Source organism: Sprattus sprattus (genome assembly GCF_963457725.1).
Source record: "Sprattus sprattus genome assembly, chromosome: 18".
NCBI classification, from domain to species: domain Eukaryota; kingdom Metazoa; phylum Chordata; class Actinopteri; order Clupeiformes; family Clupeidae; genus Sprattus; species Sprattus sprattus.
In genome coordinates, this window is record NC_137916.1 from 4,195,196 (window position 1) to 4,205,827 (window position 10,632).

Here is a 10,632-nt window from a genome sequence, read left to right on the forward strand (position 1 = left end):
CTACTTCTCTGACCTCATCCATCACCACGGTAATACCATAGTTTAGAATGACGGCTGCAAAGAAGCGTTGGGCTGGGGTAGCAATCCGCACACCCAACATGAATGTTCTCCTTGGGCATGGGCATATGCGTGTGCAGGGGTGCAGGTAGTGGTTGTCGCATAAGGAGGAAGCGTTTGGGATGCGGGACATCACCATCGGGATCATGGTCGCCATCCACTCGATACGCCTTGGCGACGTTGTTCTCATGCTGATGGCTGATGTCGTCAAAAAATAAAAATCTCGTAGTAAAAAATATCTCGTAGTAAAGTTCATAATTAAGTCAGCATCTAAAATTCCCATCCAATCATCATATTATTGCTAAAAGTAATGATATGATTAACAAAAAAGCATGACTTAAATTATCCGTAATCATACGTTTTTTACCTTTTGGAAGATTTTGGGAGAGAAATGAACATCCATCCAACAGTGCAGTCACTACCGAAACAGTGCAGTCACTACCGAAACAGATAAATTGTATATATTGAACTTGAAAATTTGGTAAAATTTTTATTTTTATGGATTTCATTGTGAAAACCTTCAAGAAATATTTGTAAAAATACTCTTCAGAGAAGGGAAGGAAACACAATCTGAACAGGTCAATAATAATACTTTTTTACTATAGTAAATGTGATGTTTCGGTAGTGACAATTTTTGGAAGAGGAAAAACATTCCAAATTGACTGTTCTTTTACTAGATATGTGTACTTTAGATATGGTACAGTATACATACGGGCAAAGTTTTGGGAATAAAACATAAAAAAATGTAAAATATTTCCGACGTGACTTTGCACCAATTCGGTAGAATGGCCCGTGTATACTTTCTTAAACTTCATAGACCATTGCACTGTTTGTTTTTTTTATTTGTGTTGTAATGTATATTTTGTGTAAGCACATTGAGAGTCAGTTTACCAAGTCAAATTCCTTGTTTGTTCAAACTAACTTGGCCAATAAAATCTGATTCTGATTCTGATTCTGACTGGCTGACTTAACGACTTAAGCGCCCTCAAAAGTATCTGCCTCCCCAAAAGTCTGCCTCTCTTCTTCTCTGCTTCTCCGCATCGTTATCTCAATTCCTCTTTGGACATATATAAGAAATAAACATTCTTAGCTGACAGTCGATTTGGATGTTTTTTTTTGGAAATCTGTAGTTGAATTTTTTCAAAGATAAAAAGATGATATTTTACATTTGAATTTAAATAAACGTATTTTGTGTTGATTAAATAACCATTACCACAAGCTCATTCTTAAGGAGGAAATTGCAATTAATCACAGCAAATTGTGTGATTAGTTCGTTATTTTTTTGACAGCAATGGTTTTTACCATACATTTCCTAAAGAATATGCATTTCTAATATTGATAACATAACAGATTGAACACACAAACCAGACACAAAACTGAGCCAACAGCCAGTCAGTGGTGATATTTGGTATATAGGTGACACAGGCCGTTAGGCAGAGGCCCAAGACACCAATGTTTATGACCAGGCAAGAGTTCCTATACCCCAGGTCATAATGTTTATGACCAGGCAAGAGTCCCTATACCCCAGGCCATTATGTTTAACAGAGGGGACAGTCTCCATTCAGTGCACAAACCTGTGTATTACCCACATATACTACAATGTGAATTCCAACGAAACAAACTTTACATTTCAGTGTCACACAAACAAATGTCTGGAAGAATCTCTGATCTGTAAAACAATCATTACAATGTATCAATTATTTGAATCCTATGAAAAAATAGATCCCTACAAAATGAGATAATTTAACATATCCTACCAGGTCCACAAAGGCATATCACAGTCAGATATCTGATATCACAGTTTATTATATGGCTCCTCAGAATACTATGGAAACTTCCACTGAAATGAATGAGCCATCTCAATGTTCAGAGGTCCGATATTTCTTGATAATGACTGAATAATGAATGAATAATGTGCTCATGCTAATATGGCACCATGCTAATCACCGTCTTCTCATTGGTCCCAAGGTACACGGGCAAACTGCAGAGGAAGACTTTCCTCAACACTGTATTCATGCTGGACAAGCTAGCTTTTTAGCGACAAAAAAGCCTGAACAAGCACATATACACACACACACACACACTCTCTCACACACACACACACACACACACACACACACACACACACACAAACACACTCACTCTGTTGTGTAGTTATTAAGGGTGTGTGACCCCCATGCGGTGCATTTAGTGCATTAGTGTGTTCCTCTGGCGCTCAGAGCTGGCAGGGCTCGACACAGAGGCGGACAGGTGGATAAATAAGGTATGAGCACAAGCTCTTAGTGCTCGTGGAAACATGAGCGCCATGCTGGATTTGGCTAACACTTGGTCCAAGCGCTGCAGTGAGAACATGCTGGAGCTGTCACAGCATACAAGCAGAGCCACCAGACACAACCCCAGCTACAGGAGAAACCAGGGGGAGGAACACCAGAGCCATGGACATATACAGAGTCAGCCTGTTTTTGGTTCGGTATGTGCTAACCTGTATGTGCTAACCTGTATGTGCTAAACTGTATGTGCTAACCTGTATGTGCTAAACTGCTGAAGTTTCATGTATTTATCATCTCTTTGTCTTCTCCATTTCAGTTAGAAGCCAAAACAACACCTGACGATCCCTTCAGCACTATTCTCTTCAGAGCCATAGGGAGCTTTCTCTGATTGAGGACTGTGTTGAGCGCTGATCAGATGGCGCAGAGTAACTGGCAGCACTAGAAGATGACTTGAAGAGAGAAGACGGAGCAGAAGAAGGAGGATGAGAGAAAGATGGGCTTCATGAGATCAAGAGTGAGAGTGAGCAGCACTAGAAAGAGAATGTGAAAAGGAGAGAGAGTGAGAGCTCGAGAGTGTTAATGGAGAGCTGAGCCATATGCCTGGTGTCCTCCATCCTTCTCCACTCTGCCTGGGGTCATGCTGGCTATTTGGACCCCAAAATCTGGACCACATTTCTCCAGTGCTATTTCTATGGCAATCCCACTCTTGTTTGCGGGGGAGAAGCGGTGACAGAGAGGCTTGACCTTTCACCTCTTGTGTCTGTTTCTCTGTTTATGCCATGGGCTCCTTCTCCTCCTGTGCATCTCTAATCCGACCCACTCTCAGAGGCGGGCACACAGTCTGTAATCCTGACACTATTGGTTTTAGTCTAGTTTAGTCCCAGGCACTGTGCACACAGTGTCAGTGGACAATTTTACAATGCATGTGTGCGTGTGTGTGTGTGTGTGTGTTTGTGGGTGTGTGTGTGTGTGTGTGTGTGTGTGTGTGTGTGCCTCCTGTGCCATGTGTGTTCAGGCAGTGTGTCTGCTTAGCCTGTTTTGTCTGTTGAATGAGCATTTCATTTCTATCAAGGAAGATGTCCTTCACAACAACCCCCTACCTCCCTCTGGACCACATTCTGAATCAACCTTACACACACACACATGAATACACACACTTACGCACAAATACATACTCACACACACACACACGTATACACACAGACATGATTAGACACCCACACCCCCACACTTCAATCATGCACACAATTCCTCTTCCAGCTATTACTGGCGGGAGGCTCTGGAGAATGGAGAGAGAGAGCGATGGATGGATACAAAAGAGAGAGATAAAGAGAGAGAGAGAGGATGATAAGAGGGATTTTCGACATGCTGGGTAATTAGATGGCGAGCTGGGGGAATACTCTGCTGAGGAGCACTGATACAGTCTCCAATGGCTTTGTAATGTGGGACAGCAATCTATCTCTTCCTCCGCCTCCTCTCTCATCCTCCTCTTCCTTTTTCAGCCATCAATCCCCCATCCCACACACACACACACACATGCACAGGCACACAGACCGACGCACACCCCCACGCACGAACACTCTGTGGACAAACCCTTAAGTAGACACACAGTCACTGAGCCAGCATGCAGAGACAAAGCCTCAGGCTGGGGCTAGTCTATGAGCAATGACCCTACCCAAAATGCCCTTCAGTGCTCAGACCCCATGCAGGCAGGCTAGCCCGAACTGCTGCAGATTAGGGAGAGAATGCATCCACTCACCTCAGGTAGCAGGCTAACGCTAGCGCTGGTCTGGAGCCTGAATGGAGTCCTACACTGAAGCCATGCCTGTTTGTCTGCCCATCTGTGAGTCTGTCTGTCTTTCTGTGCTTCCGTCTGGACGAGCAGAAGTTGTTGGAGGAGACGGATGGCTTCTGAAGCACATGCGGCCAAATCCAGCACTCTCCCTCTTCTTCGCCTCTTGTCTTCCTCTTCTGCTGTCTCTCTTATCCCCCTCTCTCTCCTGCTGCCTCCTTCTCTCCCGTCCTCTTCCTTTCCTTCTTTCTCTCTTTCTCTGTCTGTCTCTCTCGGTAGCTATCGTCTCCTTTCCTCCACTCATACACTCTCATACACATACACACACACACACACACACACAATCTGCGCTGAGAGGAGAGCTGGTCAGTCAGAGAAATGAGGAGCGACGACAAACACCCCTCCTCCTCCTCGTGCACACACTGGCGCTCTCAAACACTCATGCTCACACACACACACACACACACACACACACACAGAGAGAGAGAGAACACGCTCCGCTTGTCTAATTAGCCTCCCTAAATGATCTCCTCTGCACCGGGATGCAGGTGGTAGCAATCTGCTATCTGCATGCCGCTCTCTACTTCAGCCACACAGAGGACAATGCATGTGTGCCTGAGAGAGAGGAGAGACAACGTGTATGTGGATGTGTAGGTATGAGAAAGTGAGGGAGGGAGGGAGGGACAGAGGGAGGGAGTGAGAGAGAGAGGGAGGATGGGGGCGTGTGTTTGTGCGCTGGAGCAAAGCTCATTTGTATTCAAAGCCTGCTGTTCAGCCCAGTGCTGTTAGTACAGTCTCTCTCTCTCTCTTTCTCTCTCACTCTCTCACACACACACACACACATCTGCCTCACTCTTGAGACTCAAGTTCCCAATTCCCCTTCCTCCCTTTTGCCCACTTCACCCATTCAGTCCTCCTTCTCCTTACTGCCCAGTGTCTCCGTCTCCTTTCATCACCCACACACTCTCTCTCTCTCATTCAGTCCTCCTTCTCCTTACTGTCCAGTGTCTCCACCTCCTTTCATCACTCTCTCTCTCTCTCTCTCATTCAGTCCTCCTTCTCCTTACTGCCCATTGTCTGGGAATTTCCCTGGGTCTGTGGATGTCTGGACCAATGTGCGTGTGAGAGAGAGTATTTGTGTTGGTGTTAGAGTTTGTGTATGTGTGTGTGTGTGTGAGCGTGGGTGTGTTTGTGTGTGCGTGTGGGTGTGTGTGTATGTGTGTGAGAGTGTGTATGTGTGTGTGTGTGTTTGTGTGTGAGTGTGTGTGTGTGTGTGTGTGTGTGAGCGTGCGTGCTTGAGTGTGTGAGTTGTGTGTGTGTGTGTGTGTGTGTGTGTGTGTGGGGGGGGGGGGGGGGTATCCATGTGTGAGAGAGATGCAAAGAGAGAGAGAGCAAAATAAAGACCTGGAGTTGGACTGAAGAAGAAGTGAAAAGATACAGCAGATGGAAGAGAATGAAACAGACAGGGTTAAAGGTCACAAAGGAACACAGTCCATGGTGCACTTCTGCCACGCCGGGAGCTCATCTGCCTTCAGCCTCCAACAACAGCCTCCATCACTGTTTCTCAGCATCACGTCCACCTCCAAGCCACGTTTGTGAGTTTAGCCTTTCCACCACGTTAGTGTCAAAACACTAGCTTTGAAACCCATGTCTGATGGGACCACAGAGTCTCAGAGTCTCCTTAATCAAACGCCTCCAGTCCATCCTATTTCATCTTTTGAAAACAGATAATAACATCCTTTTCTTAACCTGACAGCATCCTGAGAATAGCATAGTTTGAATGAATAAATGCATTTATGCAGTAGTTGTCATGTATGCTTCTGGGGCATCTTGTTCCAATAACAGGAGACCAGTCCACCCCCCATGTAAAAGCAGTCCTGCTTCAGGAGCTGGGAGCTTTTCTGCTGACGGAGGCTGATATGCTGCTTAACGCACCCTTTTATGTGGCATCCAAAATTCAGCAGCCATTAATTCATTTTTAATGTTTTTCTACAATTTTCTATTCTACTGATCTGTGTTTTATGCAGACCCCCTCAGGCGAAAGGCTGGCCACTGGAGGCTTTGGAACCTGAAGCGGAGCGCGATCCATTAATGAATCATTAGGTCAGCTAAGGATGTGTCTATGCATGCGTGACCTTTGACATGCCCATCTCTGTTAATGCAGCTCTAGTGGCAGGACACTAATGGACAGTGGTGGCATTAGAGCTAATTGCTAATGAATGATTTCAACTGACATTCTCACATAGAGTTACTCACACACAAACACACACACTCACAATGTACATGAACACAAAGAAAATATGTGTACAGATAAACACAGGAGACCTAAGTGACTCATTCAAACGTGTATACCGAGGCCAAACACATCCTCACACAAACACATGACCAAGAGCATGGTAGTCACACATACTTGATCTTTCTCACACACAGACACAGACACACACACACACACAAACACACACACACACACACACACACACAGACTGAGAGAGAGAGAAAGAGAGAGAGAGAGAGAGAGAGAGACTAGTATTATCTGACCTACATTGCCACATGTTACGAGGCAGAGTTTGTAACCTTGGGCTGGTTAGTAACATGCAATGAATGTTGGTACAATGGAAGCATAGTAATTTTTTTTTCACTACTTGATACATGTATATATGTGTTTTTGCATGCATTTTATTGATCTGTGTGTACACATATGCTGTGGTGTTTAGATGTCCTATGTCTAAACAGACGATGTGTACATGAACATTTCAACATAATATATGTGTCGAGGGTCAGCCCCAGCTCCCGATGCTCCTGCATAACAGTGTCAGCAGAGGGGAAGAAAAGGTTGCTTTGGTTTATGGAACACAAATCAGCAGTCCCACAGGACCACTGGGCTGACAAATCATTACAGGCAGAGCATGGAGGGGAAGGGAGGAAAGAGAGGGATACGGGGGGTGGGTGATGCGGTTACCACGGAAACCCTAACCCCATGCTGCACATTGGGTCAAACACATGCACATACACACACCATCATGAAAGCACACAAACATTCTCACACACACATAAAGAGAGAGAGAGAGAGAGGGAGAGAGAGATAAAGAGAAAGAGAGACTGGTTGCTCATTTACTGGTCTTGTATACAGAGATACCACTTCCTCTGAAGTATCCCCATTCTATTGAAGGCTTTCAAGTGTACCATGGTTTCCAATTTTAGATTACTGAGCTCTCATGGATCACTGATCCAGACTAAATAATCCCACTTCTTCTCTCATGCTTAAAATGTGAGATATCTACACACACACAATCACACACACACCATACAAAGGGCAAGGACAGTGATGGTCCACCCTAACCCTAAATCGAAGGTTTTTTTTTTGTTCCCAAAATTGTCAAACGGCGAAACACAACCACAGAATTCCCTTGTGCAGCTCCCAAAACACATGACGTCGGGATGACAAGCCCATTTATTACGGATAAACCAAAAGGATTATTTACAATCATGTCAAGGGTACTTTTATTTATCGCCAGACCCGCGTGTATGTCCGCTGAACTTCCAGAGAATGTTTGGGGAACAAGGCGGAGCCCATTCATCTGGCGAGTGTCAAGTTAACGGCAATCAGAAACTAAGTTACAGGCTACCCCAAAACGTCACGTTTATAACCCATTCGTTACATCCAACTCTATCTAAATGGCAATTTCACACGTTGCCATGCCACTGGCTTATTTTAAACCATGAGCCGCGTTACACTGGCTGTAATTCAGCTGACTGGGGATGATTCTCAAATCAATTCAGCCTGATTGGAGTGCGTATTGGATATAGGCGTATGAAACACAGTGTAATAAAGCGGTTGTGGTTATCAAATTATTCAATGCCACCTGTCTGTCTGATATTGATCTCCGTGTGACTTGCTCATGTGGTGCTGCGCTAATATGTTTGACACGCCTCCTGTGCCTGTGTTACTTGACGACAGGGCTGGAAAAAGTTGGCCCTGTCTTACCTGGCTCTGCTGCACAGCTGCCTTTACTGGTAGCTGCAGCATCACCTGAGTCTTTCCTGAAATATTTATAAAGAGATCCCCTCAGGCTTTCGGCTTCTTCCTCTCTTTTTCGCCTTTCTTTCTTTTTCAGGGCTCCTGACTTGTGCATGTTGAATCGACTACCGTAATTGGCTCGCGCACTGACCACTAATGAAATGATGACGTCTTTTTTCTTCTCCAAAGACCAAACCATTTTGGCATAGGGGTGATAGGGGGTTATTGGCCGTTTTTTCAAGGGCAATGAAGGCAAACAATCTAAATGTCATTAATTGAATGCAAATAAAGCACTTTTCTTCTCTAAATCAACACATTTTGAAGTATACATACAATAATTAATCCCAACTTCATGGGGGTCCAGTTATGGGCCCCCCCCATTCCAGGGCCAGTCCAGGGCCCGGGACAACGTACCCGTTTGTCCCCCCCTGTCGGCGGGGCTGACCCTAACCCTTAACAAACACACAATTTCTGACACCCCAAACTGACGAATCACGAGGGGAATGAATGAGGGGGCTTTCATTCTAAACTTTGTTGGGGGAGGGTTGAGGGGATTGGGGCATTGGTTGACAATATCAAGAAGATCCTGAAGTAATATAAGCACATCTCTTCAACCTGATCAGACCCCCCATCACAGATCTCACTGTGACACCTCATCTCCACCAAGCAGATGGGATGCTGAGACACATTTCCCAGTTAATGGGATGCAAATCTAGGCCACCAAACCATGATTAATATGCTTCACCTGCCACCTGTGTGTCCATTAGTCCCAGTCAGCAGCACTAAAAAGCCCAAAGAGACAGAGCATGTTAAGGATGACAGCCTCAGGAGGAGAGAGCAGAACCAACAGCAATATTCATAGCATTCTATTATCAGCAGGGAATATAGTCATGTAACACACTTACATACACAAACAGCTCTCTCTCTCTCTCTCTCTCTCTATATATATATATATATATATATATATATATATATAAACACATACACACATAAATACACATTATATGTATTAAATGACATGTTTAACAAATGGGCAGTTCTCAGGCCTACTAGCCTTCTGCGAACAACTTATGTTTATTCACCAGCGAAGTAACTGTTATTGCAGTTACTGTTCATCTATTAAAAAGAAAATTATGTCCAATGTAATTTGCACAAAAGTTTCTACGTGTCATGTCTGAGTGTTATACCACTTATATTGCCTATGGGTAGCACCAGTCTTAGCCTCTAATCGATCGACTGCCGTAACAGCCTAATAGCCTTTATCACCTTGCATGGTGACTATACAACATTTATATTTGTGCAATGCGCTACTACATTAAAATGTATCTTGGAGAAAACTCTAGGGATATTCAATGTTGTTTTCTCACAGAAACACCTTCAAAAGAGCTGTAGTAGTGGCCGACGTCAGTCAACATAGACCTATTATGCAAGTTGATCAAATTGTAAGAAGACAGAAGTAATCAGTAATTCCATTGACTACCTGAGTCATACCATGTCGTTAGGGTATTGATCAACCTGGTCATTTGCCAGTTTAACAGGTGTTCAATCAGATAGGGTGGGCGTCTCTTATCTTCGCTAAAACTCAAACGCTTACCATCATTACATCACAGAGAAAATACCAACGCTCGTTACCTTGGGTTTTGCACGGGTTTCGCTCGAAGGCCGGTCAATCGGTTAATTTTTTACTTGGAAGAAGTGGGCAAGTGTTTCCCAGCATGATTCCCAGCCACTATCGGTGGACTTTCACAAATAGACATGGACACTCCCCCTATGTAGAGTTGAGCAGTTAGGATAGCGCCGGCGTCTCAGGTGCCAGAGAAAGAGAAACTTTCCTGAAGTTCCGTGATTTTTCGTTGAACATACGGAGTGGTAAAATCGTCCGGACTTTATTTGAGTAGTCTGACAACTATTTAAGAGGCCACGCAGGTAAGACATGCTGTCCACATGTTGAAAACACTTTTCTTTTACATTTTCAAACGTGGAATCTATTTAACATTTTTACTGGACATACTGTTCTGGTTGTGTGACAAATGCTTGTAAAACCATTAGCACTTGGTCATAACTTAGCATATCCTTAACGTTGCATAACAAAATAAAGAATTGTTTAGTTTTTACCTGTCAGTTGTTGTTCAGATGTGAACTGCTTTAAAGTAAACATTCATATTTGAGATTTGCGAGATGTTCCTGACTTCAGTGACATTTAAATCGGGAGAGGTGAAAGCGATGGGGGTGATGTAAATAGGTCTGCGCCCTTTTTATTACTTCATTGTTGTGTGTGACGGGTCATTGGTTAACAGTTTAGCCTTTTCCCCCAAGCCAACTAGTAAGGCGTTTATATTCCCTCAAAGGCACCCAAAATGTGCACGTCTCACACTTCTCATTTGCAGAGAGCAATGGTTATACTTTTCATCACCTGATATCATCATTGAGATTGGGGGGAGGCGGCACTGCTTGTTATACATGCAACCATGAATTGCTGACTTAATTCCATTCAA